The sequence below is a fragment of the Pongo pygmaeus genome, chromosome 5, assembly GCF_028885625.2.
Source record: "Pongo pygmaeus isolate AG05252 chromosome 5, NHGRI_mPonPyg2-v2.0_pri, whole genome shotgun sequence".
Lineage (NCBI taxonomy): Eukaryota > Metazoa > Chordata > Mammalia > Primates > Hominidae > Pongo > Pongo pygmaeus.
In genome coordinates this window covers 23,475,426-23,496,779 of record NC_072378.2, presented here as the reverse complement: position 1 = coordinate 23,496,779, position 21,354 = coordinate 23,475,426, and the positions used below count along the sequence as shown (strand labels likewise).

Sequence of the window (21,354 nt, the reverse complement as noted above, 5' to 3'; positions counted from 1 at the left end):
CCTGACCTCTTCTAGCATTACATGGGCAGTGGCATATGGTGGGGAGGTTGGGAGGAGTGGGACACCCCAGTACAGGCAATAAGGAGGTACATTGTCTGTAGAGAATTTTAAAACGACAGTAAACCTCACTAAAATAGGTCTGGTTTTTATTATGACCATGCGCCAGCCATTCTAACAGTGTCAGTAATAAAACTGTTCCCCCTGCCAAGCAGATCCTCCCCACTTCATGACCCTCCCTTGAGGGCTGCTGAAAGGGGAAGTTCTTGATGCCTTCATCCTAGCTCAGAGAGGCTGTATTTTCTACCTAGGTTTATATGGAATATTAATATAAACAAAACAAAAGCACACAAGTTCTCTCATCATGCCTTTTATAATATTTCCCAACTTAGTCTCTATCTTTTCTTCAATTTTGATTTGGAGTTTTCTTAAAGTATTCTTGTGAGCACTGAGGATTTTGTGGCAATTACCATGTACTATGAATACTGAACACTTATAGATTGACCTAGGTTTTATTGACATCAATTCCTTTGGCTCTTTCTTTACATCCAGGATCAGTAGATCAGAAATGATTGAAAATAACCGAATCCTTCATATTAACAAAATACTATAAAAGCGAAACCTGCAGGAAGAGATGTCCCTATTTAATAAGCAATGGAATTGGAGATAATAGAAGATGGCAAAAAGGCCTTCTGTGGAGGACAACGGACACAAACTTATCATCAAAGTCAGTATGAATCAGGGTGGCCCCTAAACAGGCAGCTCAGGACATTGGTTAGACACCTCTGCATGAAAGTATTTTTAGGACAATTAAATCTGTCAATGATTGAATTTATAAAAAAAAATTTATGAATGGAAAGCAGTGCTGTCATCATTTATACAGCCCAAAGAGGTACATAAACAGGATCCAGAATTAAAAGCATAGATTTTCAAGTCATCCAAAATAAGATTTTAGTCCTGACCCCTGCGCTTACTACACATATGACATCGCTTAAGCTATTATTTAAGACGTGAGTTCTCCTCTGATTAACTGGTATAAAGATAGTATAACAACAGCATTTAATGGGGTTGCCATGAGGTTTACATGATACTATATAGATAAAATGCTTACTTCAGTTCTTGGCACAGAGAAAACTTTCAGTGCTTCTTAGCTGCTTGATTCCATATGGAGCTCCACATGCACAGTGAGTTCTCTCTGGCCTAGGCTAGCCACCAAGTAAGTCAATAGTGGGTTTACAAGCCTCAAGCAAATAATCACTCAGGCTTCTGCTGTTAGTTTTCCATCTTTACTCACTTTCTCACACTTCAATCCCAATTGCTTGGTTAATTACATAGTGTCCCATACCCTCTTGCCTGTGTATATATAACAATATTATACTCCTAGCATGGGTGGCAAATTGTTTCCAGAGAAGAAAGGCAGAATCAGTGCGAACTGCAGTCAGAATTTTCCATGGGATGGGAGAAGCTGGAGGTCGCACAAAGAATAGACTGAGTATGAGGAAAGGGAGCAGGAAGACCCGTCTCCTCAGGGCTGGGGGAAGGTCACCAGCACAGGAACATGGAGACGGGTCTTGAACAATTTGAAATTAGGTTGGTGAGGTGGGCAAGGCTGCATGGAGAGACCTCTGAATGCTGAATAGAACTCTATTGACAACGGAGGACACCACTTGGGATTCCAGATTCAGAGCTGGGATTGAGTTGTGGGGTGAGTGCTCGGGCTGAGATTGGAACTAGGAGTCCTAGTTAGGGTTGGAAACTGAAGCTGGGCTTGGGAGAATGGGGGATATTCATGTTTCAAAGCAAAAGTACCTGTATGGATGCATACATTTGAGAGAATCCAAATCCCTTGAGGTTAATCAATGGATTTCTGTTTAACAGCCTCTGTTGCCCTCTGTCTATATATGTGTGTATAAAGTAATATGTTACGTGTGTGTGTGTTCATATATACATATGAATGTAGTATAGTTATTCAAAGCAGTGACTGGACTTGTTGCAGGAAATGCTGTCTGATAAGTTTGCTAAACTGAATTATAAAAATAAGGAATAGCATTTATTCAACTCCATGCTAGACACTTCATATATGTTACCTAATTTCATTTTAACCTAATGGAAATGGAGGAGAGAGATTGCAGTTGGTGTGGAAAGGGACCTGGAATCAAGGAAACCAGCCAGTTATATGCTGCCAAAATCCAAACTGGAATTGATAAAGCAAGCTCTGGAGTGTGGTAAATGAAGGTGGGAATGGAAGAGAAGGGAGAATATGTGAGAAATGTAAGAAAAGGAGCTATGACTTCACTTTGAAGCGGACCAGGTAGAAGAGCTTTTGGAGAAGGAATGCTGGAAGATGTGGGTGAATTTAACAATTGAGGGGGCTGCAGGCTCTGAAATGTTTGTAAGTTGCAATGTGCTCATGCTAATATATAAGGGATTATTATATTATTTTACCTATCCATACAACTCTTCAAAAAGAATACTTGACCTCCTGCTGCACATTATCCTACTTTAAATAATAACCTTCCAGCTCTTCTCTGACTTTGCCTTCCCCTTGATTCAAGCAGGTGAGGGAGAAAATACAGCTACAGGCTGGCTTACTTCAATTATATCAAACCCCATGACCTCCTCTTTTCCAATCAGGACATGGTTACCCTGGCAACCAGCTTCTCTGTTTTTTTCTCATTTTCTTTCTCCAGAAGTACAAGTTAGTTTACATAGACTGGCTGAAGAAAACCTATTCACTATGTCCTGCTTTTTACAATGTGGTTCTTCTAAAGAAATCACAGTGTTTCTCTTTCTTAAATGGGTCAGGATTTTTAAATGCCATGTTGCGCTGAGCATTTTAAAATGCGACTTAAGCTGAATACACTAGGTCATGGAAAATGTGATCTCCCCATGAAAGCAATACATTTCACTCTATCCGTTTTTGAAACTGACATAGTAATAGGTGGTTTGGTGAAATCAGGAAACATTAACAATGCCCTCCTGAACTTAAGGTCCAAACTGAGATAATGAAATCATGATTTATTTTTCTCAAATCTTCCATTCTCCCTTCTTGTCATCACTCAACTGGCATTCTCAGAGAGAAACATCGTAGACTTCAGGGATGAGCTGGGGTAGAAGGTGATATTTTTCCTAATGTAGTAGTTTTTGAGGAGGAAAGTTAATTGTTACAGTGGGCAAACAAGGTCTCAGGCCTCGTAAGAAAGAATAGTCCTTTGGTACAAAAAAGATAGCACTTACCCTTCTGGCCTTTTTGTCCTGTTTTTTCTTCAGTACCAGTCCAACTGATATTTAGAGCCACCATTAGAAGAGTTTTAGAAAAGATGACTAGAAAAAAAATCAAGACCATAACAATTATTTTCTCACTAACATCAACTTATATTTGAGTGGTTTTGAACTACTTGCAGAATTTTGGTTTTGTACAGCAAAGGGGAAGTTTAAACAAATTGAAATCGCTAGATTTATACTGGGGCATGACAAAATCTGGACATCGATGTACATAGTTTTTTTTGGTTGGTTTTTTTTTTTTTTTTTTTTTTTTTTGGAGACAGAGTCTTGGAACTCCAGTTCCAGGCTGGAGTGCAGTGATGCTATCTTGGCTCACTGCAACCTCCACATTCTGGGTTCAAGCAATTCTCCTGCCTCAGCCTCCCAAGTGGCTGGGACTACAGGTGCCCGCCACCACGCCTGGCTAATTTTTTGTATTTTAGTGGAGATGAGGTTTCACCATGTTGTCCAGGCTGGTCTCGAACTCCTGAGCTCAGGCAATCCGCCTGCCTCAGCCTCCCAAAGTGCTAGGATTACAGGCGTGAGCCACCGCACCCGGCTTATGTTAAAGGGTTTTTGAAAAATTAAATTGTTAGGGATTTGGGAATTCCTAAAGTTTTAGGGATTAGTTTAGAGTTCCCTGAATCTAATGAAAATAGGGTGGTCAAAGTGGACGTCACTTAAGAAGGAGAAACAATGTGACATCTTTAGAAGAACCACATTGTAACCAATTTTTTTCCTGTTCCTTTTTTTTAAAAATTTTATCTAAAAAACTTTTGGTGCAATATTAAAAAGCAATACAGCCAGCTGAAGTGACGACCAACAGAAAGAAGAAAGGCAGGAGAGGGAAGGCCCAGGAACCTCACCCCAGGTAGTCTTCCATGGGCTGGAGGCCAGGGGCAGAGTGAGAAGGTGGCATGGGTGGTGGGAGAAGGAGGTAAGAACGCCCACCAAAATGAACAGGCAGATCCAAACATTTATACAGGAAACATCTGGCTGAACGGAAGAGGATTTTGGGGAGATGAGAAGCACCTCCACATTGTTTTTTTCCTAAAATGTGGACTTGGAGAGATTTGGGGAAATAAAAAGAAAAAGGAAGGAAATGAGGGATGACCCTTGGGAACATTTGAAGGAAGAAAATTCTGGACAGAGGATATCTCCAAAGAAAGGTCCCAAAAAGGAAGTGTGTCTAAATTTTTGAAGAAGAATAAGAAAGCTGACAAGGAGTAGATGATGGGGGAGTTAGAAGCGATGAAGTCAGACAGATATTAAGGCAGGGAGAGAGTGGAGGAGCAGGCTGTTGTAGATCATTGTAGGAAATCGTAAGGATGTTGCCTTTTATTCTGTGGGATAATATCTGCTAAAAGCTGCTGCATGTTACTATTATTACATCATCCACAGCCTGAGACTTTGCAAAAACAGGGTTGGTACTCTGTCAGATTGTAAATATCGAAGGCTTGCAGGCCATATGATATCTACTGCAACTGCTCGACCTTGGTGTTGTAGCACAAAAGCAGCCATGGGCAACCTGTATAAAATGGCATGGCTGTGACCCCAAAATATGTATTTACAAAAACAAGCAGGTAGCCCACAGGCTATAGTTTGGCCACCTCTGATCTAAAGAGTTACTCTGATTTATATCTATTTTTTTTCTGGGGAAAATTAAGCTTAGGGGAAATGAAAAAGAGAACTACATTGATTGACTGTTATGCATCACAAAGTGTCCTAGAAATTATATGTGTGTGTGTGTATACACACATACAAATAGACATGTATTTGTAAATACACCTCTGTAAACTACAAGAGGAAGAGAATATCCTCAGTCTCATAAAAGCTTTTTAAAAAAAAAAAAAAAACCTACAGATAACATCATACTATCACACCTAATGGTGGAAGACTGAATGCTTCCTTCCTAAGATAGGGAACAATTCAAGAATGTCCACTTCTACCATGCATATTCAACATATTACTGTAATGCTACCCAGTATACATATATATATATACACACAAACATATTTGTGTTTGTATATATATGTTACATAATTATCTATTTACATCCCTATAATTATCTACTTAACCAAGACAGCTTTATCTCTCATGAAAATAACTTCAGTAGCCTCCTTCCTGATTCTACTTTGCATATACACCTCAATTAATTCTGTCAACATGATTTTTTAAAATATAAGCATGCCAAATATTTAAAGAAAGAGTAATATTAATCTTATACAATTTCTTTCAGAAAACAGTTCATATTATAAGGTCAGCATTACTCTGATAGCAAAACCAAAGACAGTTACTGTAGGAAAAGTACAGAACAATATCCCCCATGAGCATATACACAAACATTCTCAATACAGTATTAGCAAATCAAATCTAACAACATATAGGAAGAGTAATACACTAAAACTAAGTGGACTTTATTCCCTTATTCCAGTAATGCAAGGCTTAATCAATATTTTAAAAATCAAAGTATTCTACAAATTAAAAATCAAAACAAGCAAAGGCAAGTGATTATACTGTTTGATGCAGAAAAAAAGTATTTGACAAGCTTTAATCCCATTCATGATACAATCTTTCTGTAAACTAGAAGAGGAAGAGAATATCCTCAGTTTCATAAAAGCATTTATAAAAAGAAAAAAAAAAAACCTACAGATAACATCATAGTATCACACCTAATGGTGGAAGAGTGAATGCTTCCTTCCTAAGATGGGGAACAATTCAAGAATGTCCACTTCTACCGTTCATATTCAACATATTACTGGAATGCCACCCAGCACAATAAGGCAAAAGAAAAAGAAAAATGAAAAAAAGGCATACGAATCAGAAAGAAATTAATCTGTCACAATTTAATTGACAATTATAATTCTATATTCTAGCAATGAGTAATTAAAAACTGACAGTAAAAATAAATATCATTTAGAATAATGCCCCCAAAAGAGAAACACTTAGGTGTAAATCTAACAAAACATGCATAGGATGTATATAGTAAAATCCAAACAATACTGATTTATAAAATGAAAGACCTAAATAAATGGAGAGACATACTGTAGTCAGGGATTGGAGTAATCAACATAGTAAAGACAGTAATATTCACCAAATGGATCTGTAGATTTAATGCAATTGCCAACATAATCCCAGCATGATTTTTTGACAAGCTCATTCTAAAATGAGTATGGAAAGGCAAAATACATAGAATTACTAAAGCAATTTTGAAAACGATAAGGTTGGAAAAATCACAAACCCAATGTGATTTTGTGTCTAAAGTAATCCAAACAGAGTGGTCCTGGTAGAGGGACAGACACATAGATCAATGGAACAAAATAGACACAGCTATGCAGAGCTGATTTTTGGCAAAGAAAGGACTACCGTTCTCTCTTTTGCATCTTCATCCTTTCAGTTGGTCAAGTCTAAAACTAGAATCATCCTGATTCTGCTCTTCCTCTCACATCTTTATTTAACCCATTAGAAAATCCTATCAGCTCTTCCAGAATCTGATTACTTCTCAACTTCTCTACTGTTCACACTGCAGTTTGGACCATTACCTCTTGTTTAGACTTACAATAGACTTAACTGATTTCAATACTTTCACACTTGGCTGCCATATAGTCCATTATCCATACTGTTGCCAAAGTGATCATTTTGAAAGTTAAGAGAGATTATATCCATCCTTGGCCTAAAAGTCCTCAAATGGCTTCCCATCTCACTGAGAATATAAACTAAAGTGATGACCAGGGGTTTAAAGGATCTTACATGATCTGATCTGGCCCTCACTATCTCTCCTCTCTCTCCTCTCTCTCTTCTCTCTCTGTCTCTCTGTCTCCCTCTCTCTCTTATTGATTGTTCTGAAGTCATACTGCCTTCCTTGATGTTTCTTGAACATGCCAAATATGCTCTAGCCTCCTAGTTTTTGTACTTATGCTAGAAAATGCCTTTTCCCAAAGATTGAGAAGATTCAGTTTCTTACTTCCTGCAGTTCTCTGCTAATATGGCATCATGTCAGAGAAACCTTTCCTGACTATCCTCTATAAAAACAACAATCTGCCTCTCCCTGGCATTCTCTACCTGCTTTATCTTTTTCTCTCCATTTGGTACATGCAACCTCCTAGTTAGTTATCTATTTTCTTCTTTATTTACTTATTCTATAAGTAGAATTTAACTTCCATGAGGGCAGAGATTTTGTCTGTTTTATTTCTTGCTAAATTTCTAAAATCTAGAATAGTCCCTGTTTTATCATAGGTACTCAATACAAAAATGTTTAATGAATAAATTCAATAAAGTTATGGCCTTGATGTCCAACTCAGAATCTAAAAAATTCTTGACAGATCAACAAAGTTCTGCCTTCTATGAATGTGTTTTGAAAGTACTTATAATAAGTAATTTAGGTTGTATGAAGTATTACCATTTTTTTTGCCTTTAATGTAAGCCACTTGTTTTGTTTGTTTGTTTTTGTCCAGTCCTCCAAAGTTCTCTCTAGGGAAAACTCTTTATTCAATTCTATAGTGCATTGGTCATCATTTTATTTTCCATAATTTATTACTATTACTTTAATAGTTTAGATTCCATGCTCAAATTCTATAGTGCATTGGTCATCATTTTATTTTCCATAATTTATTACTATTACTTTAATAGTTTAGATTCCATGCTCAATAGGCTTCCTATTTCTTCCTTAGCTCTTTACCCCAAATTAAGAAATGCTGCTCCTTGGTGTGTGCTGGTTTTTCCCATGTGTTCTGCATACCCAGTTTTAGTACAAGTGTGTTTAAATAAAAGAGAAATTAATGTTTTGGCTTTTTTTCCCCCTGTCTTCATCACAGTTTGAAGTGATAAAATCACACATTTCCAATTTGTAAAGAAATTGGCAAAAAATTTACTAACAAATATCTAGTTTTCCCTTTAGTTTACTTAAACACAAATAAAAAACCTAAAGTCTTAATTGAAAACTGATAAATTCTATAGAACTTGTGTTGAGAGCCTCCTCAACAGAATGGACAACATTTGACTTTTATATGGCAGATCAAAATAAGAAAGGGGTTCAAAGTACATAAATAAGTTTATGTAACACAAAAGTCATGAGGTGCTTCTTTTATACTCAATGATAATGAGACTGCTACAGTAAACAAAACAAAACAGAAAAAAAAAATAAATGAGTAAGCATCCGTGATATACCTAATTCTGCAGGAAATTACGATCAGCAGAAATGCTTCATAAGCAAAGAAACATAATGTTTACCCTCAAATTGTCTACAATCTAGGTCATAGGAGAAGCCAAAACCACAACTGCCACCACATGACAACAGATGAAAGAAAGACAAATTATTACTGAGTTTTGGGCTCCAAAGCCTCTTAGGGATATGGGGAACTTGTAGGGAACCCAGAGAAGAGCCACAGAGATGATTAAAGAGTTGTAAAATGGGACCTTTGAGGACAGGTTAACGGAATTGGGATTACTTAGTTTGAAAGTGAGGTGATTAAAAAGTGGTTTCATAATAGCTTCAAAAAATACACAACGTTAGCTAATTGATGATGGTGGCTAGCTATTCTCTAGAACTGGAAGAAATGCAAAAAAATATGCTATCTGAGAGATTTGAGTTATACATATAGTAAGGGGGAGTTTTCAGAGATTGATGATAATATGGATAGTCAAAGTGTGAAATCATATTTTCTTCCTGGTGTATTTAATCTTTAAAAATAGAGAAGAAATTTGTACAGCTGAAAAGCAAAGGTAGACAGCGAAAGGAAGCCATTTCTATTCGCTACAGCACTAGATGATTTCTCAAACTGTCTTCCAGGTATGTGACCCTTGGACCTTTTGCCAGAATTTACTGAATTTTGCAATAAGCTTAGCATTAACTCTGAGTAGAAAATCTGGCACCTTTTCCTCTCCACTTTAATTTTTATGTAACGCTATTTATCTCTACAGATTGAAATTTTAAGTGCTTGGTATATCCACTTATAATCAGGCACACCAAAATGTCACAGAGGGATTCATTGTTTTCTTTAGGAAGTATTTGTTCATTGGTAGATGATATGTAGTCCTCTGGTATATGAAGCCAGACTGGCAATAAAAATTACTTCCTTGGGGATTACAATTTATCTTCCACTTAGTATCTTCCGATATTTCTTGTAGAATAAAAAATCTGAAGTAATTTGGCTGAATTTCACCTTTTTACTTGTTAAAGACTAGTTAAAATAATGTGATGGTTGATGCAATGATTATGAAAGTATATTTTTTCAGTCCAAAGGCAATAATTCAATTGAAAAGCTCATAAAAAGGGTATTCTGACACAATCCATCTCTCTCAAAGCTTGGATAATGTTTGATTTCTTCCAAACCAAATTTTAAACAGCCTAAGCAAACCAAAATTTATTTGAAAACCCAACTCTTATTGTTTGCTTTTTCAGTAGGGTTTTTTCTTGGCAACAAAGAGCCTGAAGTCTTAATAAAGCTGGGAACTTACTTAAATGCAGTGATGAAAAAACTTGGGCCAATGCTTGGGGAAACTGTTTGCCAAGAAATTTTAGAATGATTGCATTTTAAGTATTGTTCCATTTAAGAGGTGGAATTAAACTTCTATGAAGCAAAACTGCCTATATGCCTTATCATTGGAGTGTGCTTTCCACAACCGTAAATGAAATTAGGTTTCTCATTAATGAAGCAAATAAATCTGAATTTATTCCCTGAAAAGACAAGATATGGCTTCCAGTAATAGTGTTTTAAAACACACTCTTGTGTACTTACCTACATTACAGTATTTCAAAGTAATAGAAATCTTGGCCATCAAAAATATGTTCATTAATTTCACACTGTGTGCATATAAATAAATAGCTAAGCTCAGCATAGACTTTCAAAGTCTTTCAATACCATCCATTTATCTATTCTTTTAGCTTCATTTACTGTGATGTTGGAACCAGCTATTTAACCACGTTTTTAGTGAATGAATTAATGCATGGTAGAAGTAAAATTGTTTTTGTTGCATGGAATTGCTTCCACTAAAGCTGGAAAATAATTTTTAAAATGGAGGAAGGAAAGAAAGAAAATGAAGTACCATTACTCTGCATTTCCCTGTCTCCTATTCAGACACCTTACTCTTAGATTTAAAGAATAATAAAATAGTCACCCAATATTAGGGCAATGAGGTAGTCATTGCAGTGATGGGATAGATGATACTCTGAAGAGAAAAATTTAACTGACTTCTATACTTCTGTTTACACCCCCATTTTCTATCGCATCCTGTTGCCAAGTTATAACAAAAATATTTCTAAGATAATTTGGAGTTTTGTTCAACAATTCAGATCAATGTTGGAGAAGGATGATCCGTTCTGCATAGAACCCCTGTAATGAGAATAACCTATTTAAGGACATTTTACTTGACGTTAGTTGGGATACAAAAAAAAAAAAGCCACTTGGGTAAAATTATGATCACCAGCTTTTTACCTCTGAAGTTTTCAGAGATATGCCATCTCCCACTAAGACTCCTATAAGGCAGAAATTAAATATCCACCCTTATCAGCTGTGCAGACTTCCCTGTAGTCATGCCCACAGAGTTTAATCCAGACAGCAGTGTTTTGTCATCCACAAATCTCTCCTATTCTTATTTTTGGGTGTGTTTAGATATATAAATGTGGTATTTTCACAGGCTACACTGCAAATTGGAGGCACAGCATGCAGCAGTAAAGAAAAGCTCATAGAAAAGGGGGAAAAAAAAGAGCTCAGGTATTTTACTCTAAATTGACAAATGGGATGTTCCTGAACTCAAAGGAATTCTTTAGCTCACTATTGAATTGCTATTAAAAAATGTATTACTGAGAAAACAGACCCAAATTGAGACCCTATAGGAAATAGAATTTCAGTGTATTTTCTATTATTCACAGTAAGAATTAGCACCAGACTGCATGTCACTGAGTTAAATGTAATGCAAAATGAGTTAAATAAAGGGGGAAAAAAGCCTGTCTGCTCTGGAAACTTATAATGAAGAACATTGAGGCAGAAAGAAGGAGTAAAGATAGCATGTCACTTGTTATGTGGATACTCAAGGGAGACAGCAAGTTGTAGTAATGTGTTTGACTGAATGGTTCTTGAGAGATTGCCAAATCTCTTCTTGATGAGATTTGATTTTGAAGCAACTCAGGTGATACCTAGATGTATAAGGATATGAATTTAATGCATGGTGGAGAGTAGGGCATTGCAGGATTATGGTGGAAGCAAAAGGGAAGCTCAAGAGATATTTTGCAAAGACTGAAAAATAAGTGAAAGGGAACAGAATGGATTTGCACAAAAATATAATGGTACCCAGTTTTCTCCACTGTCTCTCTTAGAGTAATGCTTTTGTAATGTGTTTAGTTAATGTTTCAAGGAGTTCAAGGTAATCATAGATATCTGCTGCAGAATTTTGGAGCTAGTTCTGGTGGAAAGTTTAATGGCAAAACTTCTATGCACTCGTGAAATTTATTTGGGTGAAAGAAGCAGCTTTTAAGCATTATTATCTATTGGCCACTTTTGATTTCCAATATACTTGGTATTAGTATGTTAGGAATATTATGAATCTTTTCAAAAGAACAATGTTCACAGGCAACAAAGACTGTATGTATGACATACACAAAGGTACACAGTTTATAGTCATAAGAGTCCATTTTAAGTCTATTCAACCTCCAACGTCCATTTTTTATTTTCATTGAAGTAGCTGTGCTATTTTACCGTTGCATATAAATTGAATTATGAGGATATAATACTATATTTATAAGGATGGTGTGACTAGAGTTTAGTTGTATATAAAAATCTTGGAAATAATTTATTTGGGAATATGACAGTTATAACATATCAGGCCCTTTCAAATGCTTTTACCTTCTTTTTAAAGATTGCCTATTGCGGCCATTTGGACAGTCACCGAGCTAGCTGCAGGAGTATTTTTTTTTAATACCCTAGTGGCACCTGGAATGCCAGTGAGGCAGAACCATTCACTCCCCTGGAAAGGGGGCTGAAGCCAGGGAGCCAAGTGGTCTAGCTCAGCAGATCCCACCCCCACAGAGCCCAGCAAGCTAAGATCCACTGGCTTGAAATTCTCACTGCCAGCACAGCAGTCTGAAGTCAACTTGGGATGCTCAAGCTTGATTGGAGGAGGGGCATCTGCCATCACTGAGGCTTGGGTAGGTGGTTTTCCCCTCACAATGTTAACAAAGCTGCTGACAAAGCCCACTGCAGCTCGGCAGAGCCACTGTAGCCAGACTACCTCTCTAGATTCCTCCTCTCTGGGCCAGGCATCTCTGAAAGGCAGCAGCCAAAGTCAGGGGCTTATATATAAAACTCCCATCTCCCTGGGGCAAAGCACCTGGGGCAACGGGCAGCTGTGAGCGCAGCTTCAGCAGACTTAAACGTTCCTGCCTGTGGGCTCTGAACAGAGCAGTGGATCTCCCAGCACAGCGGTCGAACTCTGCTAAGGGGTCGACTGCCTCCTCAAGTGGGTCCCTGATCCCTGTGCCTCCTGACTGGGAGACACCTCCCAGCAGGGGTCGACAGACACCTCATACAGGAGAGCTCTGGCTGGCATCTGGTGGGTGTCCCTCTGGGACGAAGCTTCCAGAGGAAGGAACAGGCAGCAATCTTTGCTGTTCTGCAGCCCCTGATGGTGATACCCAGGCAAAGAGGGTCTGGAGTGGACTTCTAGCAAACTCCAGCAGACCTGCAGCAGAGGATCCTGACTGTTAGAAGGAAAACTAACAAAGAGAAAAGAATATCACCAACATCAATAAAAAGGATGTCTACACAAAATCCCCATCCGAAAGTCACCAACATCAAAGACCAAAGGTAGATAAATCCACGAAGATGAGGAAAAACCAGCGCAAAAAGGCTGAAAATTCCAAAAACCAGAATGCCTCTTCTCCTCCAAAGGATCACAACTCCTCTCCAGCAAGGAAACAAAAATGGATGGAGAATGAGTTTGACGAATTGACAGAAGTCGGATTCAGAAGGTGGGTAATAACAAACTCCTCTGAGATAAAGGAGCATGTTCTAACCTAATGCAAGGCAGCTAAGAACCTTGAAAAATGGTTAGAGGAATTGCTAACTAGAATAACCAGTTTAGAGAAGAACATAAATGACCTGATGGAGCTGAAAAACACAGCACAAAACTTCTTGAAGCATAGACAAGTATCAGTAGCTGAATTGATCAAGTGGAAGAAAAGAAATCAGAGATTGAAGATCAACTTAATGAAATAAAGTGTGAAGACAAGATTAGAGAAAAAAGAATGAATAAGAAAGAACAAAGCCTCCAAGAAATATGAGACTATGTGAAAAAGCCAAACTTATGTTTGATTGTTGTACCTGAAAGTGACAGGGAGAATGAGACCAAGTTGGAAAACACCCTTCCGGATATTATCCAGGAGAACTTCCCCAACCTAGCAAGACAAGCCAAAATTCAAATTCAGGAAACACAGAGAACACCGCAAAGATACTCCTTGAGAAGAGCAACCCCGAGACACATAATCATCAGATTCACCAAGGTTGAAATGAAGGAAAAAATGTTAAGGGCAGCCAGAGAGAAAGCTCAGGTTACCCACAAAGGCAGGCCTGTCAGACTAACAACGGATCTCTCTGCAGAAACCCTATGAGCCAGAAGAGAGTGGGGGCCAATGTTCAACATTCTTAAAATAATTTTCAACCCAGAATTTCATATCCAGCCAAACTAAGCTTTATAAGCAAAGAAGAAATAAACTCCTTTACAGACAAGCAAATGCTGAGAAATTTTGTCACCACCAGGACTGCCTTACAAGAGCTCCTGAAGGAAGCACTAAACATGGAAAGGAACAACCGGTACCAGCCATCACAAAAACATACCAAATTGTAAAGACCATTGACACCATGAAGAAACTGCATCAACTTATGGCCAAAATAACCAGCGAGCATCATAATGACAGAATCAAATTCACACATAACAATATTAACCTTAAATGTAAATGGGCTAAATGCCCCAATTAAAAGACACAGACTGGCAAATTGGAGAAAAAGTCAAGACCCATCAGTGTGCCATATTCAGGAGACCCATCTCACGTGCAGAGACACACATAGGCTCAAAATAAAGGGATGGAGGAAGATTTACCAAGCAAATGAAAAGCAAAATAAAAAGCAAGGGTTGCAATTCTAGTCTCTGATAAACCAGACTTTAAACCAACAAAGATCAAGAGACAAAGAAAGGCGTTACATAATGGTAAAGGGATCAACGCAACAAGAAGAGCTAACTATCCTAAATACATATGCACCCAATACAGATTCATAAAGCAAGTTCTTAGAGACCTACAAAGAGACTTAGACTCCCACACAATAATAATAAGAGACTTTAACACCCCACTGTCAGTATTAGATAGATCAACAAGACAGAAAATTAACAAGGATATTCAGGACTTGAACTCAGCTCTGGACCAAGTGGAACTAATAGACATCTACAGAACTCTCCACCCTAAATCAACAGAATATATGTTCTTCTAAGCACCACATCGCACTTATTCTATAATTGACCACATAATTGGAAGTAAAACACTGCTCAGCAAATGCAAAAGAATGGAAATCATAACAAATAGTCTCTCAGACCACAGTGCAATCAAATTAGAATTCAGGATTAAGAAACTCACTCAAAACTGCACAACTACATGGAAGCTGAACAACCTGCTCCTGAATGACTACTGGGTAAATAACGAAATTAAGGCAGAAATAAATAAGTTCTTTGAAACCAAGGAGAACAAAGACACGATGTACCAGAATCTCTGGGACACAGCTAAAGCAGTGTTTAGAGGGAAATTTGTAGCACTAAATGCCCACAGGAGAAAGCCGGAAAGATCTAAAATTGACATCCTAACATCACAATTAAAAGAACTAGAGAAGCAACAGCAAACAAATTAAAAAGCTAGCAGAAGACAAGAAATAACTAAGATCAGAGCAGAACTGAAGGAGATGAACACATGAAAAACCTTCAAAAAATCAAGGAATCCAGGAGCTGGTTTATTCAAAAGATCAACAAAATAGATAGACCACACTCCAGCCTGGGCAACAGAGAAAGACTCCGTCTCAAAAAAAAAAAAAAGACCACTAGCCAGACTAATAAGGAAGAAAAGAGAGAAAAACCAAATAGAGACAATAAAAAATGATAAAAGGGATATCACCACTGATCCCACAGAAATACAAACTACCATCAGAGAATGCTATAAACACCTCTATGCAAATAAACTAGAAAATCTAGAAGAAATAGATAAATTCCTCAACACATACACCCTCCCAAGACCAAACCAGGAACAAGTCAAATCCCTGAATTGACCAATAACAAGTTCTGAAGTTGAGGCAGTAATTAATAGCCTACCAATCAACAAAAGCCCAGGACCAGATGGATTCACAGCCGAATTCTACCAGAGGTACAAACAGCAGCTGGTACCATTCCTTATGAAACTATTCCAAACAACAGAAAAAGAGGGACTCCTCCATAACTTATTTTATAAGGCCAGCATCATCCTGATACCAAAACCTGGCAGAGGCACAACAAAAAAAAGAAAATTTCAGGCCAATATCCCTGATGAACATTGATGCAAAAATCCTTAATAAAATACCGGCAAACCAAATACAGGAGCACATCAAAAAGCTTATCCACCATGATCAAGTTGGCTTCATCCCTGGGATGCAAGCTGGTTCAACATACACAAATCAATAAATGTAATCCATCACATAAACAGAACCAATGACAAAAACCACATGATTATTGCAGTAGATGCAGAAAAGGCCTTCAATAAAATTCAACACCCCTTCATGCTAAAAACTCTCAATAAACTAGGTATTGATGGACCATATCTCAAAATAATAAGAGCTATTTATGACAGACCCACAGCCAATATCATACTGAATGGGCAAAAGCTGGAAGTATTCCCTTTGAAAACTGGCACAAGACAAGGATGCCCTCTCTCACCACTCCTATTCAACATAGTATCGGAAATTCTGGCCAGGGCAATCAGGCAAGAGAAAGAAAAAAAGCGTATTCACGTAGAAAGAGAGGAAGTCAAATTGTCTGTTTGCAGATGACATGATTGTATATTTAGAAAACCCCATTGTCTCAGCCCAAAATCTCCTTAAGCTGATAAACAACTTCAGCAAAGTCTCAGGACACGAAATCGATGTACAAAAATCAAAAATAGAGAAACAGAGAGCCAAATCATGAGTCAACTCCCATTCACAATTGCTACAAAGAGAATAAAATACCTGGGAATACCACTTAGAAGGGTCGTGAAGGACCTCTTCAAGGAGAACTACAAACCACTGCTGAAGGAAAAAAGAAAGGACACAAACAAATGGAAAAAACATTCCATGCTCATGGATAAGAAGAATCCATATTGTGAAAATGGCCATACTGCCCAAAGTAATTTATAGATTCAATGCTATACCCATCAAGCTACCATTGACTTTCTTCACAGAATTAGAAAAAACTACTACTTTAAATTTCATGTAGAACCAAAAAAGAGCCCATATAGCCAAGACAATCCTAAGCAAAAAGAACGAGGCTGGAGGCATCATGCTACCTGATTTCAAACTATACTACAAGATTACAGTCACCAAAACAGCATGGTACTGGTACCAAAACAGATATATAGACCAACTGAACAGAACAGAGGCCTCAGAAATAATGCTACACCTCTACAACCATCTGATCTTTGAAAAACCTGACAAAAACAAGCAATGGGGAAAGGATTCCCTATTTAATAAATGGTGTTGGGAAAACTGGCTAGCCATGTGCAGAAAACTGAAACTGGACCCCTTCCCTACACCTTATACAAAAATTAACTCAAGATGGGTTAAAGACTTAAATGTAAGACCTAAAACCATAAAAACCCTAGAAAAAAACCTAGGCAATACCATTCAGGATGTAGTCATGGGCAAGGACTTCATGACTAAAACAGCAAAAGCAATGGCAACAAAAGCCAACATTGACAAATGGGATCTAATTAAACTAAGGAGCTTCTGCACAGCAAAAGAAACTATCATCAGAATGAACAGGCAACCTACAGAATGGGAGAAAATTTTTGCAATCTATTCATCTGACAAAGGGCTAATATCCAGAATCTATGAGGAACTTAAACAAATTTACAAGAGAAAAAAAAAAACCCATCAAAAAGTGGGCGAAGGATATGAACAGACACTTTTCAAAAGAAGACATTTATGCAGACAACAAACATGAAAAAAAGCTCATCAACACTGGTCATTAGAGAAATGCAAATCAAAACCACAATGAGATACCATCTCATGCCAGTTAGAATGGTGATCATTAAAAAGTCAGGAAACAACAGATGCTGAAGAGGATGTGGAGAAATAGGAATGCTTTTACACTGTTGGTGGGAGAGTAAATTAGTTCAACCATTATGGAAGATGGTGTGGCGATTCCTCAAGGATCTAGAACCAGAAGTTACCCAAAGGAGTATAAATCATTCTACTGTAATGACACATGCACACGTATGTTTATTGCAGCACTATTCACAATAGCAAAGACTTGAGACCAACCCAAATGCCCATCAATGATAGACTGGATAAAGAAAATGTGGCACATATAAACCATGGAATACTATGAAGCCATAAAAAGGATGAGTTCATGTCCTTTGGAGGGACATGGATGAAGCTGGAAACCATCATTGTCGGCAAACTAACACAGGAACAGAAAATGAAACATCACATGTTCTCACTCATAAGTGGGAGTTGAACAGTGAGTACACATGGACACAGGGAGAGAACATCACACACCAGGACCTGTCGGTGGGTGAGGGGATAGGAGAGGGATAGCATTAGGAGAAATACCTAATGTAGATGACGGGTTGATGGGTGCAGCAAACCACCATGGCACATGTATACCTATGTAACAAACCTGCACGTTCTGCACATGTATCTCAGAATTTAAAGTATTATTTAAAAAATAGAAAAATAAGGCAAGTTTAAATATTTGCAATTATTCAGCACAGAGCTAAAAAGGGGAAGTAGCATAATATCGGGGTCATCATGACCAAATGAAAAAATGATCACCAAAACAAAGTGGAAAATTGTTCCTAATTCCAATGAAGACAGAAAAAGGGCAAAAGGCTCACATTGCAGTATGAAATCTAAATCTCCTAGCATCCTCTCTGAAAGGTACACATCTCTAGTGCTTTTGAATATAGCCAATTTTTAACAGTCATTTATATTTCAAGTGTGGTCCTGAGGGGGAATGACTAGATGTTTTCTCAAGCAGAGTTAACTCTGTGTGTGGGGTGGAGGTGAGGGCTGGGGAAAGAGGGAGAGTTTTGATAAGTTAGCAAGTTGTAAAAGGTCTGTTGAAATAGCTCTATTCTGTATTGTTTGGTCAGACCCTAAACTTGGTTGTACTGCTTTACAAAAGAAAAGGCTTTTGCACAAGGCCCTCTTACTTTCTCACCAAAGTGAGTTTCTGTGCCTGATTTCAGAAAATGCAGTTTGAGAGATGTGATAATTGAATAATTTTGAGGCTGTCCAGAGTACACAAGGGAAGTTGATTAAAGTAGTAAAACATAGGCTCTCTGATTATGCTGCAGTCTTTCCAAGCCAGAAGAACAAGCATTGTTATGAGGGCTCTTTTGCTTAACAATTTGCCTTATTTGCTTAATAATTGCTTAAATAAATAATTGTATTTAAAACAACAACAAAAGAAACAAAACAAAACAGCAAAAAAAGATTGCCCATTATATTGTAAATTCCTTAGGTAAGTTCATAAAGCCTTTATAATGAAATGAGTAACCCATAAAATAAAATAAATATATTTTAGTGGTTGTTCATGGGTTGTAATTTTTTTATAATTTCAAATTTCATCTTAGATTTATGGGGTACATGTACAAGTTTGTTACCTAGGTATATTACATAATGCTGAGGTTTGAAGTACGACTGATCCCATCACCAGGTACTGAGCATAGTAGCCAAGTTACTTTTCTAGCCCTTTTCCACCCTTTCTTCCCTCCTTTAATAGATGCCAGTTTATATTGTTGCCATCTTTATGTCCACAGGTACTGAATGTTTAGTTCCCCCTTAAGAGTGAAAGCATGTGATATTTGGTTTTCTGTTCCTGCATTATTTTGCTTAAGATAATGGCCTCCAGCTGCATTCATGTTGCTTCAAAGGACATAATTTCATTATTTTTATGGATGCATAGCATTCCATGGTATACATGTATCACATTTTTTAAGCCAATCCACCATTGATAGGCACCTAGATTGATTCTAGTCTTTGTTGTTGTGACTAGTGCTGCGATGAACATGCAAATACATGTGTCTTTTTGGCAGAACAATTTATTTTCCTTTGGATACATACCCAGTAATGGGATTTCTAGATCATATGGTAGTTCTGAGCTTTTTTTTTTTCTTTTTGAGAAGTCTCCAAACTGCTTTTCACAGTGGCTCAAATAAATTACATTCCCCACCAACAGCGTGTAAGCATTACCTTTTTTCTCCTCAGCTTCTCCAGCATCTGTAGTTTTTTGACTTTTTAGTAATAACCTTTTTTTGTTTGTTTGTTTGTTTTTGAGACTGTCTCACTCTGTTGCCTGGGCTGTAGTGCAGTGGTGTGATCTCTGCTCACTGCAACTTCTGCTTCCTAGGTTCAAGAGATCCTCCCACCTCAGCCTCCCCCGTAGCTGGGACTCCAGGCACGTGCTACCAAGGCTAGCTAATTGGTTTTTTTTTTTTCTTCTGTAGAGGAGGGGTTTCACCATGGTTCTCAGGCTGGTCTGGAACTCCTGAGCTCAAGCAATCAACTCATGTTGGTCTACCAAAGTGCTGGGATTACAGGCATGAGCCATTACACTCGGCCATTCTGACTGGTGTGAAATGCTATGTCATTGTGGTTTTAATTTTCATTTCTCTGCTGATTAGTGATGTGGAGCATTTTTTTCATGTTTCTTGGCCAATTGTGTGTCTTCTTTTGAGAAGTGTCTGTTCATGTCTTTTGACTATTTTTTAAATGGGGTTATTTGTTTTTTGCTTGTTGCATTGTTTAAGTTCTTTATAGATTCTGGACATGAGGACCTTTGTCAGATAAAGTTTGAAAATATCTCCTCCCATTCTGTAGGCTGTCTGTTTACTCTGTTGATAGTTTCTTTTGCTGTGCAGAAGCTCTTTAGTTTAATTGGGTCCCACTTGTCAATTTTTGTTTTTGTTGCAATTGCTTTTGAGAACTTAGTTATAAATGATTTCCCAAGGTCAATATCTAGAATGGTATTTCCTAGGTTTTCTTCTAGCATTATTAAAGTTTGAGGTCTCACATTTAAATATTTAATCCACTTTGAGTTAATTTTTAATATGGTGAAAGGGAGGAGTCCAGTTTCGTCTTTCTGCATTTGGCTAGTCAGCTGTGCCAGCATCATTTATCAGATAGGGAGTTCTTTCCCCATTGCTTATTTTGTTGAAGATCAGATGGCTGTAGGTGTGTGGTGTTATTTCTGCGTTCTCTATTCTGTTCTATTGCTCTATGTGTCTGTTTTTGAAACAGGACATTGCTGTTTGGATTATCATACCTCATAGTATAATTTAAAGTCAAGTAAGGTGACGTCTTAAGCTTTGTTCTTTTTGCTTAGGATTGCTTTAGCTATTTGGGCTCTTTACTGGTTCTATATGAATTTAGAATAGTTTTTTTCTAGTTCTCTGAAAAATTATGTTGGTAGATTGATAGGAGTATTGTTAAATATGTAGATTCTTTGAGCAGTGTGGCCATTTTAATGATATCGATTCTTCCAATCCATGAGCATGGAATGTTTTTCTATTTGTGTCACATCTGAGTTATTTCAGCAGTGTATCGTAGTTTTTCCTGTAGAGATCTTTCACCTCCTTGCTTAGGTGTATTTCTAGGTATTTTATTTTTGTGTGTGGCTATTAAAAATGGGATTACATTCTTGATTTGGCTCTCAGCTTGAGTGTTATTGGTGTATGACAATGCTACCAATATTTTTACGTTAAGTTTTTATCCTGAAACTTTAGTGAAGTCATATATCAGTTCCAGGAGCCTTTTGGTGGAGTCTTTAAGTTTTTCTAGGTATAGAATCCTATAGTCCCCAAAGAGAGATGGTTTAACTTCTTCTTTT

The 21,354-nt window shown here is 37.5% G+C and overlaps 1 long non-coding RNA gene across 3 annotated transcripts in view; it reads right to left on the bottom strand.

The window, feature by feature from the left end:
- LOC134739689 (uncharacterized) overlaps positions 1 to 21,354 on the bottom strand; it is a 296,309-nt gene that overhangs the window by 75,569 nt on the left and 199,386 nt on the right. For all 3 annotated transcript variants that reach the window (XR_010126583.1, XR_010126582.1, XR_010126584.1), the window contains one exon: positions 3,235 to 3,321. This is a non-coding gene — a long non-coding RNA (uncharacterized LOC134739689). The remainder of the gene's footprint in view (positions 1 to 3,234; positions 3,322 to 21,354) is intronic.